The 22,866-nt window shown below is 32.9% G+C and overlaps 1 protein-coding gene across 4 annotated transcripts in view; it reads right to left on the reverse strand.

Moving 5' to 3' along the window:
- The window catches only part of LOC108566833 (fasciclin-2), a 99,997-nt gene that overhangs the window by 20,160 nt on the left and 56,971 nt on the right, over positions 1-22,866 (reverse strand). The window lies entirely within an intron of this gene.

The following is a 22,866-nucleotide window of genomic DNA, read 5'->3' on the forward strand; positions in this document are numbered from 1 at the left end:
AAGGTTAAAAGGAAATGTGTAAACAACATTAACCATACTAAAATATCAGCAATGTTAAAGTTTCTTATCTGCCCTTTAAATGCATCTGCTGGAATGATGCCAGCAGCAATGTGGCATTCTTCATTTTGACTATACACCTGAGAAATCTCAGTCGAATAATTAAATTCCTTGCGCAAGGAAAAGAAGAGGAATCATGGGGTTGTGACATAGCCGCTGTGTAATTAACTAATAAATGGAACATGCCCGAAGCACGCGATGATTTTGAGGAAAACAGATGAGATGAGCTCAGAGATGAAGCAGAGAGTAAAATACAATTTTCGACAGAACGTCAAGGATTAATTGAATATTATAATTCGCATAAAGGCAGCTTAATTCGCAGATGCAACCGAGGCAATTAGACGAAAATCGAATCAATGAATGCATCTCGAGCTATGTGTCAGGAGGGCTTTGTGCTCGAATATGTGATTCTGACGTTCCCCCGCAATCAACAACCTCCAGCAGTTTCCTTCTCTTCTACTCTAACGGAACGTTTAATTCGAGAAGACCCGTTTTGCACATAAAAACTTACTCTTTTTACCCATTAATCAGCTTAACGCGCCCCAATTATATATACTTTTCCGAACGAAGAAGGGTCCGAAAGTTGCCTCTGGCCATAACCCAAATGGGACAATTAACGCGAAACTTCAAGGACCCCCCGAAAAATGTTAAGTGCAAGGCCTTGTACTCTTAAATTACTGTCTGGAAATATCCAGACTGGACTCCTCTATGGATGGGAAACTAACCGGGACGTGAGTAAGCGAAGTGATTTCTAAGAGTGCGGGGGATAAATTATCACAGAGGAAATCCTCAAGAAAAATCGCTATTATACAAGCGTTTTCATAAAGCAATCTCCACTAAGGCGACCTCAATTACCGCACATTTGTCTTGGAAAATCTGCAGAAATACGTTTTAAGAAATTAAAACGTATTTTAGAAATCATCCAAAAAATATTTTTCATAAAAACTTAAATCAAATAAATATTTTGATAATGATTATAATCAGCTACTAAATTAGTATGAAATGATACAGTATTTCTATTGTCAGTTAATTGAAAGTAAATTTTGTTTCATATTTTTTTGATGAATCCGGCTTCAATCCTCAATTATTTCACATTTATTCAAAGAAATTTGAAGAAATCTGGTTTAATTACTTATCATGTCTTTTTTTTTTCAGAGACTAACTTAATTATATAGATGATCAAAGGGAAAAACGCCAATAACAATATTTGAATGACATCAAAGTTCATTCTGTTTTTAAATTAAAGATGTACGATATGGAATTTTCATAAAGATCAATGCTGAAATTTATATAAAAGCGTTCACACGATTCATAAAGACTATTTGAAATGAAGCGCTGTTTTATATTTGATACGGAGAAGGTGGAGCGCAGACGGAATGAATATAATTTTAAATGAAAAAGTGGAATATATAAAGTTGTTGTTGTATATAATAAACTTCATCGGTGGCTCTATTTTATAAACGCCCTGCAGTTAATAGCTTTTGTTTAATTCGCGGAGAGAAAAGTTAAACCTAAACTCGGTTTCTCCTTTCCAGTCCTATTATACTTGAGTCCAAGTTACCAAAGTACTTACTTTGTATGTAAGTGTATAGCAGTGTGTGTGTGTATATATATAAAACTAGTTTTCTCTTGTTCCTTCCTTCTCTCTCTCTCTGGCTCAGCTTTGCATCGTCCTGGTAGATTTTGCTTAACAACTATTTTGTGTTTATTCAACCTATTTCTGCATCGAATCATTATTCGCTAATTAAACATATACAAGCTTAATAAAGGTGGGCGCTCGCATCTCTAATCATGGATTTATAAGGAGGTCGTAAGGAGATTATAACGGAGGATTAGTTTTCCTTTAGCCAGGAATAGAGTTTGGTGGATGTAATTTGAATTACGGGAGAGTGAGGAAGAGCAGGATGAGGTTGAGTATGAAAAAGGCTGTCGGTGAAATAATTTGGGCGACTGATGGGTGGATGGCTGTCGTTTCCAATTGTATGGGTTTTGACAGGAAACGTGTTCGGAGGGGCATTGTACGGGTGCCCCTTGATGGACGGAATGATCGGTTGGCATACAAAGATGAGCCTCTCGATCGATTGAAACTGAACCGTCATCATCGAAGTAACCGACTGATGCGTGCTCAAGTATACGAAGAGCAGCAGCTCGTTCCTCTCTCTTGCTTCTGCTGCTGCTGTTCCACCATTGTGGATGAAACAAAAGACGGACATATTGTCACAGGACGAATACGACAATGCGAAACGCGATCCCTTTCATCATCCACTTCCATGAAGGCTAAAACACCACCATTCCACGTTCGTTATTGTTTCCACATCCCGAAAACGATAAGACATTCAAAAAATATCCTTGTATTATATTCATCTGATTACATCCAGCACATCTTGTCGAACATCAACAGTTTCATATAGAATATAAATATTACATATCACATCAAAACAATATTTTTTTTAAGCTTTCCTTTCTGGATATGATCCACAACTTTGATCTAATTTTAGTTATCTTTCAATCTGTTATTGTTAGATCATTTACTCCTTATGATAATATGATCACTACATCAAAATTTATACAATTACATTATCATAATATTTCATTCTATTTTGTATAGTAATATTCATTTACACTATATATTAAGTAAAGTATGTAGCTTATTTCTCAATACTTTAGTATATGTAAGGGGATGTAAGGTTGGGTTGCAATGTATTTGTTAAATTGAGAGAAATGAAATGTCGGTTGTAAAAGGAAATAGTAATAGGTTCAGTGGTCTTCAAAGAAGTTCTTAAAGTGGCGTAACCCGTAACTCAAAGTTTTCCAGTAATTTCCTTCAACGCTTCCGTCACCAGTGAAATGAAGTTAGATTCAGACGAAACCCGCGACACCTTCTAAATTTCCTTGCGGTTGTAACTCTCGTGTACTTCGAGCAACCCTTAAAACCACCCTTGACAAATTAAATTTATATGTATTTTTTTTTTAAAGATTCTTGGTGAAAATTAAACTATATTTAGTTAAATTTATTTCTAGTTCCAGTTTATATATTTGAAATAAATTTGTTTACAGCACGAAAAAGAATATTTTCCTTGACAAATGAGGCAAGACATGTACAATTATGTGGTCATATTGTTTTCGTGGAGTTTTGAATCGATAAACTTTGAATGAAATAACTGTAAGACAAATTTGAACATGGTATTATGTAAAACATAAAATAACGTTTGTTGTAAACATTGTATCCTACTGATATATTTGTTAAAGTTATTACGAGTAGTCGACAGAGAAGTTGGCTGGTTACATAAATGGAAGCGAATTACGATTTCCATATTTGAGGCGGCCCGAGGAAGGCAGATCCGAAACAAATTTTCGGAGCGGCTGCTTTATATCCTCCAAGTACCAAACAACAAGTTTCCGATGCAAATTTTGCGTGATGGCTCGCCGCAAGTTGCTCCGTCCTCAACCCCACCAAGAAACCTCCACTCCTCTCGAAGAACACTTGTTATATTATTAATAGATAAACTTAGTTTTCAAGATGAAAAAAATAAGAAGAAACGCAACGAGAGGGAAACGACCATCCCGAAAAATACAGATGGAAAAAGAAAAATATAAGGAATCGAACTTCGTTTGGGAAAAGCCAAAGTAGTAAACTATTTCATTTTCGCCGCACGTAAACTGAAGTGGCATTCGGGTTGGGAATAATTAAAGCTGCGGGAATAGTAGAGAGAGAAGTCCTTCGTTCTTCTGCATTTTTTTATATATATATCCTGGAGGATATAGAACAACAACCTCCAACACGCTTCCGCTTTTTATATGTATATACAAAACACACGGATGCGATAAATCGACCTTAAATACTGCGTTTGTTTTGTATGTGTGCATGTTCGAGGAAATTTATAGGGAAAATAAATCGCGAAGCCGGTTGGTCCGGACGTGCAAAGATTTCCCCACGAAAGTGTTTTGGTTGTTGGAACTTAATTGTTCGCGTTTAAAATCCGCAGGTTCGCAAAATGATTTATACAACACAAAAGGGAGGTGTCTGTCCTCGTGGTAACCGGGTCACTGCATTCCTTATTTATATGCAAAAATTATGAACTTTTACCGAATGTATTGGAAGCAGCCAATACATTCGCACAAGAATTAAATCTAAGCAACGAAATTCCATTTTTATTAAATTTATATTTAATTTATTTAAAAAAAATGTATAATAACAAAACTGTTTCAATCCCAACATGCAACCTTTATTTAACATCTACCCCCATCAAGAAGACTGATATTCGCGTTTCAAGTCTTGGATATATAACCGCTATTAATATTTCAACTCTTGAGTAATTTGGCAAGAATTTTAAAAGCATGATAATATACACGCATTAGAAATAAATGGAGCACTTATTTAACTTGCACATAAAACGTGGCGGGGTAAAAGTTTTCGTATATAATTTAAAAGGTAGGTTTCGTTATTCAACGAATTAACTTGCTTTTAGCGGTCCATCTAACTGTATAACGCTATGCAAATACATTTAAAAAATATTTACATACATGTAAAAATATGAATTAAATTGTTTCTTTAATCCATAAAACATATAGTATAGCTTTTTTATATATGATTTATATATATTTATAAAAAATATACTTATTTTAAATTGATACGTACTATTGACTTGTTATATGAATTTTTCATAAAAAAAAATTAAAGTTTTCATCAATTTTTGCATTAATAAATTTCTTATATTAAAATGTATTTTAGTTTGTAGCTTATAGTAGATTATTATTTAATGTCTAAGTAGGTCACACTATGGGGACACCTTTCTTCATTCAGAAAGTGACATAAATGGATTTAGTTTTGTATAACATTTACATTCCAGATTATTTAGGTCTATTTGTATGTTTTGTATGGATTATTATGGAATTATACATGTCAGTTATTTGCAAATGTAGAATATATCATTTATATAAAAAAAAATACAATATAAAATTATTTTCTATTATAAAACAATCTTTAACAATCTTTAATAAGGAACAAAATTAAACATAAAATTCAATGTTTCCAAATATATTTTTATAAGAAGAATTTAATCAAAGTTTTGTTTTGCATTTCAGATTTCGTTATAAACCAACTACATTTTATTTCACTAAAATACAGTACGAAATTTCCCATGCGACGTGTTACTGAGCTCTCTGAATTTCATATATTTCAACCACTGTTTTATAAATATACCGTCGAAAATCCATCCACTATTTTCCTCCAACTTTCTTTCCTCCTCTAAAAAATTCATTTCACAAACCCATTAAAACGTAGTATATAATTGCGTTTCGCGTTTCTATGGAAAATCACGATGACAATGATCGTCATCATTATTTCTGTGTAAAGAGCATCCGCATCGAAATTATTATATAACGGCCTTTTGCGTGCGAAAATTGGGGCGCATTAAAAACAGTCCAACGTGTATTCACCAATCTGCATGTTCTGTTTGTATATAAATCTATTATTTTCCAATACATTTACCTAATTGATAACTTATTAATGGAACTTTTCCATGCGAATTTCAATGAAACGTAAAACCGAATCGGAAAACTGCAAAGAGCAAATATATTTATAAATATGTTGTTATTTTTACACAAAACAAATGTTCAATATTTCAATAAACGTGAATATATTCGATAAAAATTGAAACAAAAAAATTGTGCAAATGGAATTACATTAATATTTTGCATATTTAATTGCATTATTTATAAATGCGCCCAAGTTTGTTTAATAAATTACAAATAATTGGAATTTATGAAATTGGCAATTACTGATTACAAATGCATATTATTCATAAATATAAAAATATTTTTATATATATTTATTAAAAAATAATTAGATTCATTTTTTTTTTAATTTGCATTGAAAAAATAAATAAAAAAAGAAGTATTAGGAATAATGTAGATTCTAATGAGCAATGGTTGAAGGAAAATGGAATACGTGTTGCATAATAATCATAGTAATAAGCTTTTAATTTCATCAACTGGACGACCTTCAGAACGAAACAAATAATTTCAAGCAAGATTAAACATTTCCTCATAAATTTCCACTTGATTTCATTATCAATCGTCCTTTATCTGTTACAGTCTATTTCATTTAGTTAATGACTTTAAGAAACTTGTAATTTCTCTCAATCATTTAATAAATCAAATGAAGTGTAAATTATTAGATACATTTTTTTAAATTGATTTTTAAAATATATTAATACTTTTATATTATGTAAAAAAACCCTAAATATTTAAATTTTTACTAGAAACCATGTATAATTTATATAATAGCTTTAATGTTCGTTGGTAATCATTTGGTATTGATTAGTTTATGATCTTTGTATAAATAATTCATTGCTTAAAATAGTAAGTTTTATGATTTGTATATGCAAAAGTAATAGTTGCTGTAAATGTGCCGAAATCATACATTCTCTATACGTAATTATATTCTGCGGTTTGTAATTAATTTGCGGCGTTTCGCTGCGTTCTTTGACTGTCCGAAATATTCGCGATTATTAAACGATGCGGTTTTACTAACACATACAATTTATTTATAAATTTCTGCTCACGATCAATAAGCACTTTTCGACGCACAACAGAAGCCGCTTGTTTAGTTCGAGCAACAATTATCGTTTCCAGTTAAAAGCTTTTTACTTAGCCATTTCATTACGTAAATTTCCAATATTGATTACAAAGAACAATCGTACAACAGTAGCACAACACCGCTGTCGAAGCTCCGCAACTCATGCAAAGAGTTTTCGGAATTGGCTATTTCGCTCAGCGAAGTTGTTTAAATTCCCAACAGCGAAAGAGTTTCGATACAATTAAGCTGAAACACTGGTAGAATGGAAAAGAAGGCAGAGACTCTCTCACACTCTTTCTGTTTCCACTGAAATCAATTAATCCTGAAAAACAGTTCAGTTAATATCGAGGATGTGACGACGCGTTTTCGTGTCATTTCCGGTGTGCATAAATACTTGGACTAAGCGAGTCATGTCTATTGAAAGGTTATGGAAATCGCAGGGATGATTTATGGACAAGCATCAATCTCCTCTCAGACAACAGGTTTTTAATTCGATTTCTTCAGAGGAATTTGATCCTCGACATCATAGTATTATGTTTTTTTTTTGATGTTTTCCATTTCAGAATTTTATTTGGCTTTTGCAATGGGGGTGGTTATTGATGGACGAAATGAATTTATGAATGCGTTTTTGCTGCAGATTCGTATCCGAAACAATGTCATTTGGAATGCGGAAAATATTCGGAAAGCTTTTGATTCATGGCGTACCGACCGGACTGCTGCTGCTGTTGTTGTTGCTACTGTATGCATATACGCATCAAATGGAAAAAGAGTGGAATAAAATGAAAATAATAGGAATACATGAGAGGAAAAAAGAGGAACTGAAACCAAACACGAGGCGGGCAAACATTGATATGAGCTATGACCATACGGCCAATATAAACGTTTTCGTTTCATTATTGATAGCAGCGCAAAAATAATTTATAGCGAAACGAAAAATCGCTCCAGCAAAAAGGGCTTGATTTATTGGCCGGGGTTGGAATTAAATGAGTGTTGATGTGTGTTTTGGCTTTTAACAATTAGCCAGAACAAATCATTAGTCGATTCCAACTCTATATGCTTTTTTTTTGTGTGTGTTAGTTGTTATTATTATTGCTGCTGTTTGTCTGAACGATTACAAATCGGATTTTAATCGTAATCAAACATCCTTTAACTATTTAATATACAAATATACATTAAATAATTTTCATAAACAAAATTTAAATGTGTAGAAATTATTAAACAAAAAACATCATTAAATTAAATTTATATAATGCAAAATTAATTTATTTTTTATTCTATTGTAATAGTTTCAGAAGTAATATGGAATAATTAATTAGTATTAAGTCCGATTTTTTCATTATTTGTAGAATTTTGAACTTATCTCAAAAGCATTAAAGATATTCTAGTATGTAATATAAGGATTGCATTAAAATTTTTAAATAAAGTTTGATAAAATATTTAGTAACATATTTGAAGAGGAAAGAGAGAAACTTTTTCAATAATTCCTCTAGCATAAATTGAACTTATTTTCAGGATATACTTTTTTTTCTTCTAAGAATAACTGTTTTGCCTTGAAAATGCAAACTGAAGAAGTGATCGAAGGAGCATAAATTATTCGACGCAGTTCATAAAAGTTTTTAACTGTGGATGTTTTTGGAAATAAAATTGTTCATTAAAAAGTTTCGTCTTGTTGATTTAACTTCTTGAATAAACGATTCTGAGTTTATTAATTTCTTTATCAAATAAATAAAATTGAGAATGTATTTAAATATGTATTTGAATTAGTTTTATTTCTAAATTTGTTTATTCGGATCTTAACAAGTTTAATTTCTTCAGTGAATTGATGTCTAATATCGATAGAATATGATTTTTTCTATTTATCTTCATATCAAGGTAACGTATTTGAATTTACACTGTTAAAGGCATAAACGGGTATTATTAACTGACAATGAATAATTCTGGCAAAGACAAATAAATGATGATTTTTTACAATTAGTAATAATGGAAATGTGGCGTTTCGGTGATTAGCGCAATTGGGGATTTGCGGTATTTTTCGGCGTTCAACAATCGGCCGGGTCATTAGGTCGCTGTATGGCTTCTCTCCCTCAATTTTATTTATCGAGGGACACGTGTATCGATTGGGATTAAATTTTGCGCGCCGCCTATGAATCATTCGGGATGCTGTGGTCGTGCATTTAGACGTCGCGACGCCGCGGCGCCAGACGTCTCTTCAACCCCGTTCCGCTTTATGGCTTGTTCTGCCACGCACCCCCATTTCCCCCCATTCCCATACTATTTCTCCACTCGAGCCGCCCTTGTGTGTAGTTGTATGATGAAAGAAACAGTTTTACCACAAGCTGAAACATCAACTGCATTCTTTATACAAGCTTTTCAAATGGAGGAAAACCAAGACAAAAATAGAAACGAGCAAATGCACGATTTTTAGAAGGAAAACAAGTGACAAACGAATACTATACCGAAATCCGTGGACTTTATGGAAATGTTTATTGTTTACGTGCCTCTGCCTTTAAACGACTCGAAATTTCATTAAACCAATTGATAAATAAAATCACGACCATTTCTAGCGCTTTTATCAATTCCGTTCGTGCTCACGAACTTATTCTTCCAGACTTTTGAGTAAAGAACCTGACGATGTGGGAAAAAGAAAAATATAAGAGCAACCGATGCTCAGCTTCGTCCTTTTCGTATAATTCAATTACAAGAAAAAGACAACATTACGCAATTTATAGAAACTTCATAATATTATTTATATACAGCTAAGTATAACTTTATCCATCTAAATTTTCTATTAATCACATCACTGTCTTCAATAATAAAACGCTTTCTACTTTCTTTTTTTTCAGAAATTTTCTTCGAAGCAAATTAAAAAATATATAACAGTATATTTTTTCTTATAAGCGAATACTAAGATATATTTCTTATGATAAAGATAGATGATTATCATTTAAATAAAACTTATGAGCCAAGAAATTATGTAATAAAAAAATAATCATTTGATGGCATAAAATTCCCAAGACAAACTTTTTTTATAAGCTTAATTGTAATTTATTAATTAAATTGGATTAACCTAATTATTTTTTTTTGGCTAAAATTCCAAATAATTAAGAACATTAGCAAATTAAATTAAATTTAATCCAACTTTCGTAAATTGTAACTCTAATAAAAATAAATTGACGACAGGACTGATAAAACTCTTGAACGCGAATCATTGTATATACATAAATTTGCAGAAATTACTCGAAGAGCGACCATTTTCGACAATTGTTTCCGAATTCCAGTTAATGCATAATTAGTTTAATTCCATTCGGAGCCCTTTTCCCCGTTACCATTTCGGCACCCTCCGCCCGAGATAACTGAATTACTAAATGTTATGGCAACACACACACACACACTTATTTCGCGTTTCTATAATGGTCGAGGGGTGAGCTGCAATTGAATGCTCCTCATTTATTTGTAGTCCGAAGGAAAACCTAACTGTACGTGTTTTCCAAAAACCCTTACCCCTCCAACCCCATTCAGAAAACTCAAGTTTTGTTTTCCTCATACACAAAACGCCACTTTCTCGCCTTATTAATTATTCAACGAATCGCTTGTCATGCATTTAACACCTCTTTTATTATCTTTAAATTATTCATCCCTGAATTGCATACAAACGCACTCGTAGGAATTTAGATTGCTCTTGGGATGATGACTATATTTACTTGACGTAGATAGAAATTAAACTGTAGGGGGTCGTTCAAATGAAAACAACAAGCAACGTTGCAAATATCAATATCACTGAAATATCGTACGCTCTTCTCTTCACTCTTTCACAGTGTGTTATTCAGTAATATTGATGGACCAAACATGTTCGAAATGCAATATTGAAAAATATCCTGAAAGGGATTGACGGCTCGAATCTTTACATATTACGAATCCCGATGCGGGTGGGTTTGACGCCGTTTTGTGTAAACGCAGGTTCCAGGAATTATTTGTAATCTGATGTAAACGTGTATATGCAAATCGTGCGGAATTTCAGCGAGAGTTTAAGAGCCACCTCATCTGCTGACTAAAACAAATTAAACCCAACGGAAGTAATTACTTATTTGGCTATGCTCATTTTTTTTTTGTTCGTGGTTCGTTCGTCAACAATGTAATTACAATTCATTAATTTTTTATGATCATTGCGCGCATAAATTTCCATGAATTGGCAGACGCCAAAGAGAAATTCGGCATTAGCACGTAGAGACGGTAAAATTTTACTATCTGCAAAGTAAAAATTGTATATTAAAAACAGGATTTTCGAAGGCGCGTCCTCACGTCGAGTGGCGATAACATTTTTACTTTTATATCGCGCATAAGAGAGAAACTCCTCTTGACTCTCACCGCAAAACGTTATGTCTTCTCCATTGTAAGTCGTTGACTTGACAATGCTTTTATGACCTAACATTCGGAGCATCTTCCATATTTCACTTACTAAATGACTTTACAAATATTTTGTAACGATTTTTCTACAACGTTTAACATTTTACATTTACATCATAACTGAAAGATATAACATCATACATAGTTTATAACGATTCTATTATTTCATTTGAAAACATCACACGTTGCAAGGGGACAAATGGAAACAGACTGCTAATGTTCCAAGCATCATTAGCTCACAGCTATTAATCTTAATAGAACATCATTTGTTCTGAAGAATATTAATATTGTTCAACCATGTTCACTTACATGAATCGTAATGATACAAACCTCGGATGAATCATGCTATATTTATATATATAAAAAAATCTTATCCGTCCGAAAACATTAAAATAAACATCTTTTAAACCCTATTTCATATGAGATTTATTATTAACATTGTTAACAAAATTCTTGTTTATCAAGAAAACAACATAGATAAGCATTTTAGTTATACCAACAATATTTTGCCTTGTCCACCCTTTCTCAAGTTTTCAACGTCAATAAGCATAATAGGGGAACATATTTTGGAATCACGGAAGTTCCAAATAGGCTTCTGTGCAGTTTCTATGTTATTGACTTTCTGAACTTCGTTGTGGTTAGAAAGAGAAGAAATAGAAAACTTGCTGCCGAAGCAAAAGTCATTATAAGACTTTCAGATAATGAATGCCCTTCATTTAATTACGTCAACATCTCTCTTTGTCGTATTTATTCTAAAAATAAAAAGTCAAATACGAAAAGCTGTTTTCTCTTATCCAACAACGATAAAACTTTCTTCATTTCTTTTCGCCGTAATTAGTAAACGAAACGTTTCTTCAAGATCATCCATTTAAGGGACTTTGAAACTTTCGCCTCATAAAAAATAATGCTCCTCTATTTTGTTTCATTAATAGGATTTAATTATATACGAAATTATATTAAACCCAAGATATTTTTGATTATTATTATTATAAGTATAATTTTATTAAGTTAAATAAATTAAACCAAATAACTTGATTCATAAAATATAGTAATTGATGAATGAATCAAAGCAAATGATATATTGATAGAAATATTTCACTGATGTTTACGTATTTTTACATCGAATCAATTGTAAATGTATTCATTTATTCAAAGAAAAATGTATATCGTACAATTCTTTAATCCTTTTTAAAGTTTGGTAGGTTATAAATCTTTCTCCCTGGAGCAACGGATAATATATAAAAGAAATTTTCTATTTTATCGTGCATAACTTTGTAGGTGCCGTGAATTGAAGTGTAATTGCTCGGAGGATCTGCAAAAATATTGTCCGCGGCGAATTCTATCACTGATTTATCGGTTCCAATGTTCTGTAATAAATATTGATAACAGTTCGGCATAGTCGTTCCGGCGCCTCAGACTTTCTGCATCGAGATAAATCGGAAATCGCTTTTTTTCTTTCTCTTCCAGAATATAACTTAGCCGTTGTATGAATCACTTAAAATATGCTATGAAATAAAGAATGTAGATCGAATAATCATTATCAATTTTCTAGAGAATTTATTAAATCATTATTATTTTTATAAAAAAAAAAATGCAGATAATATATTGAAGATGTATAATAATTGAATATATGTATGTGGTGTGGTATGTATAAAGTTTATTTGCAGAGTGTTTTCTTTGTAATGTTAAAGCAAGATGAGAAAGATGATTGAAATTGTGGGATACGAAATGTGTACCAAGTTTATTTTGCTTTCTTGGAAACGCGTTTATTTAACACACATCTCGTCGTCATGGAAAACGATTATATTCTGTTTATGTTTCCGAATATGTGTTGCCTATGCCAATATGCAAATGACATATGAATGGGATGCTCTCATCACATCATCATCATCAACAACATCGGACTCGTCTCGCCCGTCAGCCCGTTGCATCCCAGGCACTTTTTTCAGCTCTCCGGCTAAAGAATAATTGCATTCATTAAACGCTTCCGCCGTCCGCATTACATAATTGCTTTAAACGGAAAGCAACAGCAAAAAAAAGTAGATGCGCGAAATTTGATGACGCCCGAATCAATTTCAGTTTGTCGACGCGCAATTTCTAATTAGGTGGAAAGCATCGTGAGAAGGCGCCTGCTCATCACGATAAAATACAATTAAAATTTCCACGTAGCGAAATTATGAAGTGCGGCAGAAATATGGTAAAATGTAAATCATCGTGTATAACCCGGAAGGAAATAATAACATGTAACCGAGTTCTCCTCCCCAAGGTGGCCAATGTACCGGAAATTTAAAAGCGCGCAGCAGTTTAAAACGCGCATCCCGGGGTTACAGTTTCTATTTTTCATCTTTTTTATATCCCCGTTACGACGGAAGCGGCGAAAGCTGGACCAAAAAAAAACATAGAAAAATGTAAAAAAAAAAAAGTGAGCTTCAACTGTATGCATATGCATTCTGCTCTAGATGCATGCATAATATTCCAGTCTTAATTTGTAATGGAGCAAATACTCTCCTCGTAATAATATTGGATCGCTGCGAATGATGCGAGGAGGGTGGAAAAAACGAAGTGCACTATATATATTGTTGCCCTATAAAAGCTCTTCATCCCTGGCAATACTGCCACTTTAAACTGGAGGAAATATACGAAAACATTTGCTACTTTCTCACAAGAGTCTCTTCTCTTTTTTTTTTGGAAATTACACCACGAGGAAACGACCTGAGGTGCTGCAATTATTTTTGGTTTCGAGTTATTTATCGTGTAATCCATTTCCCATCCTCCACCCTTCGGTTGTTTTCTTCCAAGATAAAACGTATTATAGTTAAGAGTGTAATTCAATTACCTTCAATTTACGTGATCTTGTTTATTTTAGTAGCTATGAACAATGTGCTAAAAATCAATGCGACAATCCTATTACAATTGAAATGTGAACGTGCATACGAAAATCTAAATCCCATCAACATGCAAGTGTGCGTAAACAAGTTCTCAAACTTCGTCAATGATACTCTTGGTATTATAATGTACATTAAAACGTGAATTATAAATTAGTATGCACTGAAATTATTGTTATATCAGAAATAAATATTCTCAGCAAATTGTTTAGATAACAATTCTATATTTTGATCTATAATAAACTATCAAGCAAAGTTCACAAAATTATTAATTATAATTGATTTCAAATAATAACAATATTTATTGCATCATACGAAGAACATTGATAACAATAATATTAAAACAAAAAAGATGAAGTAATGCAAAAAACTATTGATTTCATTTTTACATATATTACATTTGTATCAACTTAATATTATGAAAATCTTTTCCTTTTTCTTTAGCCCTAATTTGGTCCAAACAGCTATAGACCGAAATATTTCTATAAATATTTTATTCATACATTTATACAAATTTACGCGCTAAAAATGATCATAGTTTGCATTAATTAATATATAACAATTTTCATTTGCATGACATGTTTGTGCTTTGCATGTTTCATGTTGAATATTAAATATATGAATAGTAGTAAATTAAATGCTGCACCCAATCTTTTTGGACTGTTTGATGTGTTTGTAAATATTACATGTATATGAAGTTGACATGTTTTAAAATATTAATAAACAACATAACAAACATTGACGAATGAATGATAGTATGAATATAACACATAATAAGAAGCACATCAATATATGAAATTTGATAAAATTGTTCAATACTTATATATTTTACAAACTTGCTATAATTGCAAACATTTTTTATTAGCTGGTTAATATTAATTAATTACATAATTGAAAACTATGAATCAATCACCCAGAAAATGTTCAACTTACTATGTTGTATCAAGCAAGTGTGTATCAGTAATTTGCTTTTGCAAATTTGAATTTTTTACAACAACGCTGTGCAGCGCAATCCTCTGTGGTCCTCTAGATTTAACGTATTCGACTATCATGCGTATCAACAAAAAAAAAACGTGGAAAATTTATCCGGCGCTTTCTGAAACTGGTTAGAAAGCCAACTTTCCCGAGAGTAATTATTTGGGGTTTCCGGCTTATTTATTGTTGGGTGGTTTGATTTAAATTGCGTGTGTCCCGTGATCTGTTTAAAATCCAATTCCGGCGCACCGGAAGGGGGAACAATCGAAGCTAAACGAAGGTGATATGCCGCCCCCCAGGCGGTTGTACGACGTGCATACGAGGGGGATGTGGGTATGTATGTATGTGCGATGCGAGAAAACCAGAAGGGGGTTGGAAATTGTGGGCCCAAGCACGGGGTGCATTTCAACCGCAACGGGCAACGAGCCCTCCAAAACATCCACGTGGAAAAGCCCATTATATCTCAACCGCCCCCCACAGTATTTGCACTAACAACACGCCACGGTTCAATTCTACTTTCATTCCATTCCGTCCACCTTCAGCATCCATTTATACTCTCCACATGTTGGTCTTTTTTCTTTGCACGGATTTTTGTGTGTAATTATGCTGGGAGCCCTTAATTTTGCAATGCGTTTCCGCTTTCGAAAAGGGTTTATTTGTATTTACCTTTGCGACCGAAAATTGCCGGTGACGCAACAAGGGATAGCTAAATAAACGACGCTTTTGCGTTTATTTAAGTAATATGGCGATTAATCAAAAACAAAACAATGGCCACTTTGTTTCCTCGGCAAGATCTACATGTAATTTGTTTCCCGAGTGTAAAATAGACAAATGTGTGCGTGTTTTGGTTTAAAGCGACGTGATCCAAACGTTTAAGTAAACATGAAAAGAGCCGACATACTTCTACACCAGACCATTAATTACCTTCACAATACCCCATCATCTCAAACATGCACATTGTACATCTATAAGAATTTTCTATAATATTTACCAGATTTTTTTACCACAAACATAGAACATTTCTTTAAAATCATTACAGTATTCAATGATATTTAATTTTATATATTATTATTTCTCATTTTATTATGCCATAAATTAATAATCCCTCATCATCTACATTATAGAACAGCGTTTTTCAACTATTTTCAAGCATACATTTGGTTGTAATTGTGCGGTTGAAGAACATACGCATTCGAAATTTCATCCGGAAATTTCTGTAATATTTTATATCAAAACAAACCAAATTTCCTATTTACATTCATTTCATAAATAAATAAAATGTGAAACAGAATATTTAGGCAAAATTGTGAACTTTATAAACTATATAAAATATTATTTTAATCTGAATATAGTAAACAAAGTCAATGTATTTCAATAAATTACATTCGAAGCAAAAACGTATAAAGATAGTGTAAATTTCACATAACTAGCGATCAAAATCATTGGCAAGGATAACGATCCACCCATTCACAAAGCTTTCCTAAATCCACTTGAGGTCAAAGTAACTCCAACATTGAAATACTTCAACGATTCCAATCATAAACTCCGAGAACAATCGCAGATGCTTCGTGTTATGTATGCATGATGTAATTGAAGACAGTTAACATTGAAATTTGTATGCATAGCGAAACTATTAGAAATTTTAGATTTAAAATGAAAAACATTCGAAATTATATTTATTAAAATCAATTATTTTAATTTTTTTTTATTCTGATAATTTTAACAAAAACGCACCGTATAAAATGTTGCGGTTTTAACCAATTTAAATGGGTTTATATTAGCAATATGCACTTTTGTATAAATGGTGAAACACGATTTTAGAAAAATAAAAAGTGTGTAAAATATAATTTGCTGTTGTAAAATACAATTGTATTTTAATTTAATTATAGATTTTTCACCTATTTCCGAACATCAAAAGCTCAATGACAAAATATAAAATATATAAAATTCCATTTGACATTTTTATGATGTAAAATGTAATATCATCTATATATGCGTGCATGTGCAATTCACAGTTAACAACGATTTTTAATAAAATCAAATTGTACGGGAATTATTAATAAAATTTTATGAAAATTCAATTTTTGCGGTAAATATAGCGTAAAATTTTATTCTCATTTCCTTGGCTGACCCCAAATTACCTTTGTCACCAATTCGCAGCAGAAAAATGTTTCTCAAGATTGCGGCGTTTGTAGTGAGAAAAGGAGAATTCGCATTTAAAAATGTCTGAAATGCGATTTCGATTCGCTTTGAACTCAAGGCGTCTATGTAAAATCACGTTTCTAGAACAATTCCTCTTGTGGTTGTAGTACAAGACGTCAAATACTGCACAATATTAGATGTAGGATTAATGAATAAATAAAATTTGTTGATTGGACATTTGCGTGATTGTTAATTACTAATTTTAAATTTATTGGATTCATTGACGATATTTGTAGATTTAGAATTTTGCAATTTTAACAGTAAATGCAAATATACTGGTATGTATCGTCCACATTGTCAACAGAATGTTAATCAGTGATAAATAAATAGATTTCAATTAATCTGGCTCGATCTGTTTGCCGCAATCGAATGAAAATCCAAATCCAAATCAACGCAACGTTAACTCAAACTAATCTATAACAAAGTCAAACAACGATTGAATATGTAATTATTATAAATTTTGCGGAAATGCTTGATTTTTCGAAATGCGGAAAATTCGTTAACGTAAAATTATTAATTAAAACTTGAAATGTTGAATCGCAAAAGTTCCTTGAAACTATTTAAAGTTTCGGCGTGCAAAATGCAGTTTAATTCCGGAGGTCGCTTCGAATTTCAATCAAGCTTCGACGATGGAGAAATCCGCGCAATAAATACGTTCAAAAATAGTGGCTCGAATGAGGTCCGAGTGGAGTAGTAAATTATGAAGGAAACTTACATATTGGACAGTGTTCTGAAAATAACATTGTGTAGAAAGATACCATAAATTACTTGCGGTAAATAAAATCCTTTAAACCCTTTAAATCTCAATCTGAGGGGGAGAAAAAGTCTTGCGAAGCAAATTTATGCGAGTCGGTCAAAGCAAAAAAAAATGAGAAAATTCTGGCTGGCGGTCATAAATAATGGGGATGTTTCGAGACGTGGTGTTTGGTTGTTGTTCGTGTTTCCTTGAGATGTGATGGTTTGCATTGATTATAAAGACGACGTATCAGAATACCAATTTCATCCGCTTTCGGCATTACGTAACTATTTATCTGTTTAATGGCGTGCCGAATCTTAGTGCGCACAAAGCGGCTCTAATGCAGATTAGATTTTGATAATAGATTTCGCCGTTTATCCGGGACCTCTAAACACGTACACAGCCTCGCAGAAAACCAATTAAGGCTAATAAATTCCGATAGAGGCCCGTTTGAAAACTAGGAAATGAGGAGGCTCCTTATCTCCTCCGCAGGACGGGCAAAGGATTATTGGGATTTCGGTGGAGGATCAGACCAGGTCTCGGTCATTCTTACACCTAACTCGGATCGCTTTATGGCTTGGAAAAGTTGCATTTCCAAATTTACTTTTCTTTTTCTTCGTTGGGGGAAAAAACAATCTGGAGGAATCCCCGAAAACCCTTATATTTTATTGATTCGTCCCGGTAAATAAAAATCAGACGACGATGACGAAGGGCATCTCCAACCCTTCTCTATTGTAATTTACTTCGGGAATTGATTAAAGCAATTTGCTGAGTTAATTACACGCGCGAATGTTTTATGGTCGTGGATGAGGTGGTACCAGGCAGCCCAGCCCCCCTATTCGAATTTTCCGCCTTATCCGATTTAATGCCACCGAAAACTGTGAAAGCACAGATTAAATGCTGGAATATTGTGTTCGGCCCTTCCGCATCGCATTCCGCGGTTTCACGTCACTTACGTGCGTTCCCCCTTACATTATGTCCCCACCCTTTTACCAGACCAGACTATTACATTCCATTATTTCTCGGTTCAATCATTTTGTTATCGTATTTACCCGGATTAACGAACAACAGCATTAATACTGATTAGAGCATTAAAAATATTTTAGTCAATGAGATTTTATACATTATAACTTATCTAATTGATACTATATTTTCTTTCATGTGAAACAAAATTTATAAAATATATGATACATTTAGCAATCACATAGTAATAGTAAATAACATCTAAAAATAATGCTAGCGAATCTCAAGTTGGATTGATTGAGTATTGTGCGTATTTGATGATTATTTAAATGAATTTGTAAGTGGATGGGGTCGACAGATTTGAATATTCACTTATCATCAATCAAATGTAGTGACGTTGGATGCACTTAAAAAAAATGTATATATCAGAGCTCCCTTCGAGCGCTATTTTATATATTTTTTTTAAATGCAAAGCATTCGGTGAATATGTGATAAATGGACAAAAATTGCGTGCGTATTTACAGAGTTGGGGGGGAGAGGGTGGTGCTATGGAGGGTAGAGGCCAGACACACAGAAATCTAGGTGCATTATTGGATTCTGTGATATTAAAATTACGTTTGCGGATAAAATTCCCTGTGCAAAGACAGATGTAAGGGGGGAGAGTTGCAATGCACTAGAGGATTTGGTTCAAAAGGGAATTATTTCCACCTTCTTGTGGAGGCGGCGGCGTCGGTTGCAACGTTGGTTGGAACAAGCATCAGTTTCACTCGCAAAATATTACTCTTATTTACCTCCCTGTCATATTAAACTAAGAGAGCGAAATCTCCTCCCGCTCGGGTGTTTCTTCTTTGTAAGTACGCATCCCCGGTATAAATAAAATAAAAGTAAATCCCCCCTTTGTGAGAACAGCTCGACAAATAATTATTTTAACACTATTAGAAGCTTAGTTTAATACTAGATCAAAGGAATTCTCTACACTTCTTTTTATCTTTCCGTTAGTTTTTTCTGTACAGTAAAAGGATTTGCAATGTTTGGACTCTGTTTGTGCAAAAAATAAATTAACACAGGCGAAATAAATCCTATTGAATATTTTATAAGATGTCAAACATCATTTTCTGACAGATATCCATATTCTTTTCAACATATTAATTTTCTTTTCTTACTCAAAAATAATGATTAAATGCAGAAACTAATTGTAGCAAAAAAAAACGAGAAATGAAAAGCGTTTTGTTACTATAATAAATATTAATATAAATGGTGTTGCGCATGAAGAAGACGTGGGGTGGTTCAAATAAAATTATGCTGTCGCATAAAATAGAGCAAAACGCTCCCAGGAAATGTAAACCCTCCGAATCAGGAAGCTAAATGAAACAATGCATATTGCGCACAATATGTTGCACTGCAACAAAAGTTATTTATGTCAAAAGTTTTTCGCCCACCCACTTGGAACTTGCGAAAACAAATACCCCACTTTTTCGGGATGCAGAAAAAGCGTTCAAAGACTAATAAACTTCCTATGTTTTGTCATGTAAATTTGCTCGGTTAATAACAGTTTTGACTATATTATTATTATTATTGGTGAGACATATTTATCAAATAGATTTACTAACAACTTGACTCAAAATAAAAGTATTTTATGTAAAGATAAATTAAATCTAAAAGCAATCTTCTTTGCTAAAAAATTAGGCTATATTAGAAAATATAATATGAAATATTGTACATACGTAGCTTATATGCCACTAAGTATTACTAAGTACAAAAAGTCTTTGATATTTCAATGATTTTATTATGATACTGCACCAAGAGCAGTGTAAAAAGAATCTCGTAAAAGGGTACAATATATTGTAAGACTCTGGAGATGATTTTAGAAACTCGAAGGACTGCTCTTATGCAGCAAAATAAAGTATTTCCTTGCAATACAACCATTTTACTTTATTGCAAATATCTCTATGTAATATTCAATACAAATATGTTTGTAAACTCGTAAATGTTGAATTTATTTATAAATATGTCATGTATATTATTTATATCAATGACTGTAATATTAATATAGTAGTATAAATTCACAATATCTATTGTGAAATAATGGTTACGAGTAAGATAATATTGATTCAGACAGTGATAATTAGTTTTATGGATTCGATTCGACAGTTTTCGTTTTACATAGAGCTCGAATTAGTTTTTGTTTTAAGGGGAAGAAGCACTTTGGATGCAAAGAAGTTTTCTCGCCATTATTGGATTCGCGAATTAATTCCGCCGCAATATTTAACTACTTTTTGCTGGAGGCTTTGGAAGGGCGTCGAGAGAGAGATAGAGAGAAAAAAGTTAATTCAAGAAGTAAACTTTTTTATGAAAACACTCGTGGGTCTTGTTAATATTGCACGGATCCTTGATTGGATTTAATACAGTCGGCCGGATGATCCGCAAATAGAGAACGCGTCATCTGCTTTAGTCATATAACAAGATAATTATCGTGGCTGGGAGCGAATCGGTATCACTTAAAGAAGGAGCCCAAGGGCCATTTCGGCCCCAACTCTTATAGTGCACCCCGAAGACTAGTTATGAAAGAGGGTGCAGACGCTGATGGCTAAACAAATAGCGTTGCGAGGAAAAGTTATTGCGCTATACTGGCATTAAATCACGTTCATTTGGTGGATCGCATTACCTCGGGGGAAGAAAATGTAGAGATTTCCCTGTTTCTTTCATCGATTTTCTATTTACCTGAAACAATAAAAATAAAAAATATTAGTTTTTCCAAGAAATATTTCGTGTTGGATGTATTTTAGTATGATTTTAAATAAAATTCACTGACCGGAATAAAGTTTTTTTTTTTGTGTAACAATGTATGTATATAAATATAAGGGGGGCGAAAAGAGATAAGTTTTCTGGAATGGAATAAATAAAATAAAATTTCAGCAGGGTGGAAGTTTGAGGGGATTATTTGGTTATTCACGGCGAAGCTCCTTATAAGAATTATATAGCATATGAATAAATATCTCGAAATCGCACTCGTATTTTAAAGGAGCAAAAGTCTACCATAAATGTCCACCAAACTTTCTAATACATTTCTTCGAAGCTCATCCATATTTCCGAAGCAATCAATAATAATTCAATTACTTACTAAAATTTATTGAAATAGATACTATATCACTGGAAAATGTCTTCAATAGTCCTTTATAATTTATTATATTGGACATTCAATATAATTTCATACATCTACATAAATAACTTTCAATCATATAATTTTATATACTTTTTGAGCATTTGTTATTATTTTACATTACATTAATGTTACACTTTATAAAAATATAATAAGAGACGTTCGACAGTGGCTTTTGTCATATTTCAATGACAAGTCATCTTTGTGTTGTGTTTTTATTAATGTCACTGTATAAATTAATTGAGGTATTAAATTAATAGTACTTTAAATGTGTAAACTTTTGGAATAAATTGTGTTAAGAACATATTATGTCTCTTAATTCTAACAGATTTTCCCTTTCTGTAAACATGTGAAATACGCATTTGTTGTAGGGCAGCTATACAAACAGTAGAAGGAAATTCGATTTTCCTAAAATATTCGGAACCGTTGTTGTTTTGGCAATACCAACGTCCGTATCCGAAGACAGGCTAGAATTAAATTACACTGGTCATCAGTGCGACCCTCCCTCCAAAAGCGAGTTCTCGTACGTGCCCTTATCGCACAGGGCGCAAATGGAACCTTTATGTCATTTAGCCAGAGTCTTATTGTCCTTCGTCCGGCAGCGCACACACACACAGCTGTTCCGGAATACCAACCCCCCTTGAAAATACCGCCGTCCCGACGCCGCTTCCTCACTTCAATGTTTAATTGGATTGGAAATCTTAGGAATATATTCCAATTATACCCATCATTGTCTCGGTTAATTAGAGTTTCTTCTTCTTATTCCACTCGGCTTCCTTCCGGAAAAATGTAACAAGTTGTCGTCGAGCTTCACTTGTTTTATTCACAATGCTTTCAGTCTAAGCAGCAATCATAATAAAGATTTGTTTTTCTTCCCGATTGCATCCGATGCAGGCAGTAAAAT

This window comes from Nicrophorus vespilloides, unplaced genomic scaffold (genome assembly GCF_001412225.1).
Source record: "Nicrophorus vespilloides isolate i.1.1-1 unplaced genomic scaffold, Nicve_v1.0, whole genome shotgun sequence".
Classification (NCBI taxonomy): domain Eukaryota; kingdom Metazoa; phylum Arthropoda; class Insecta; order Coleoptera; family Silphidae; genus Nicrophorus; species Nicrophorus vespilloides.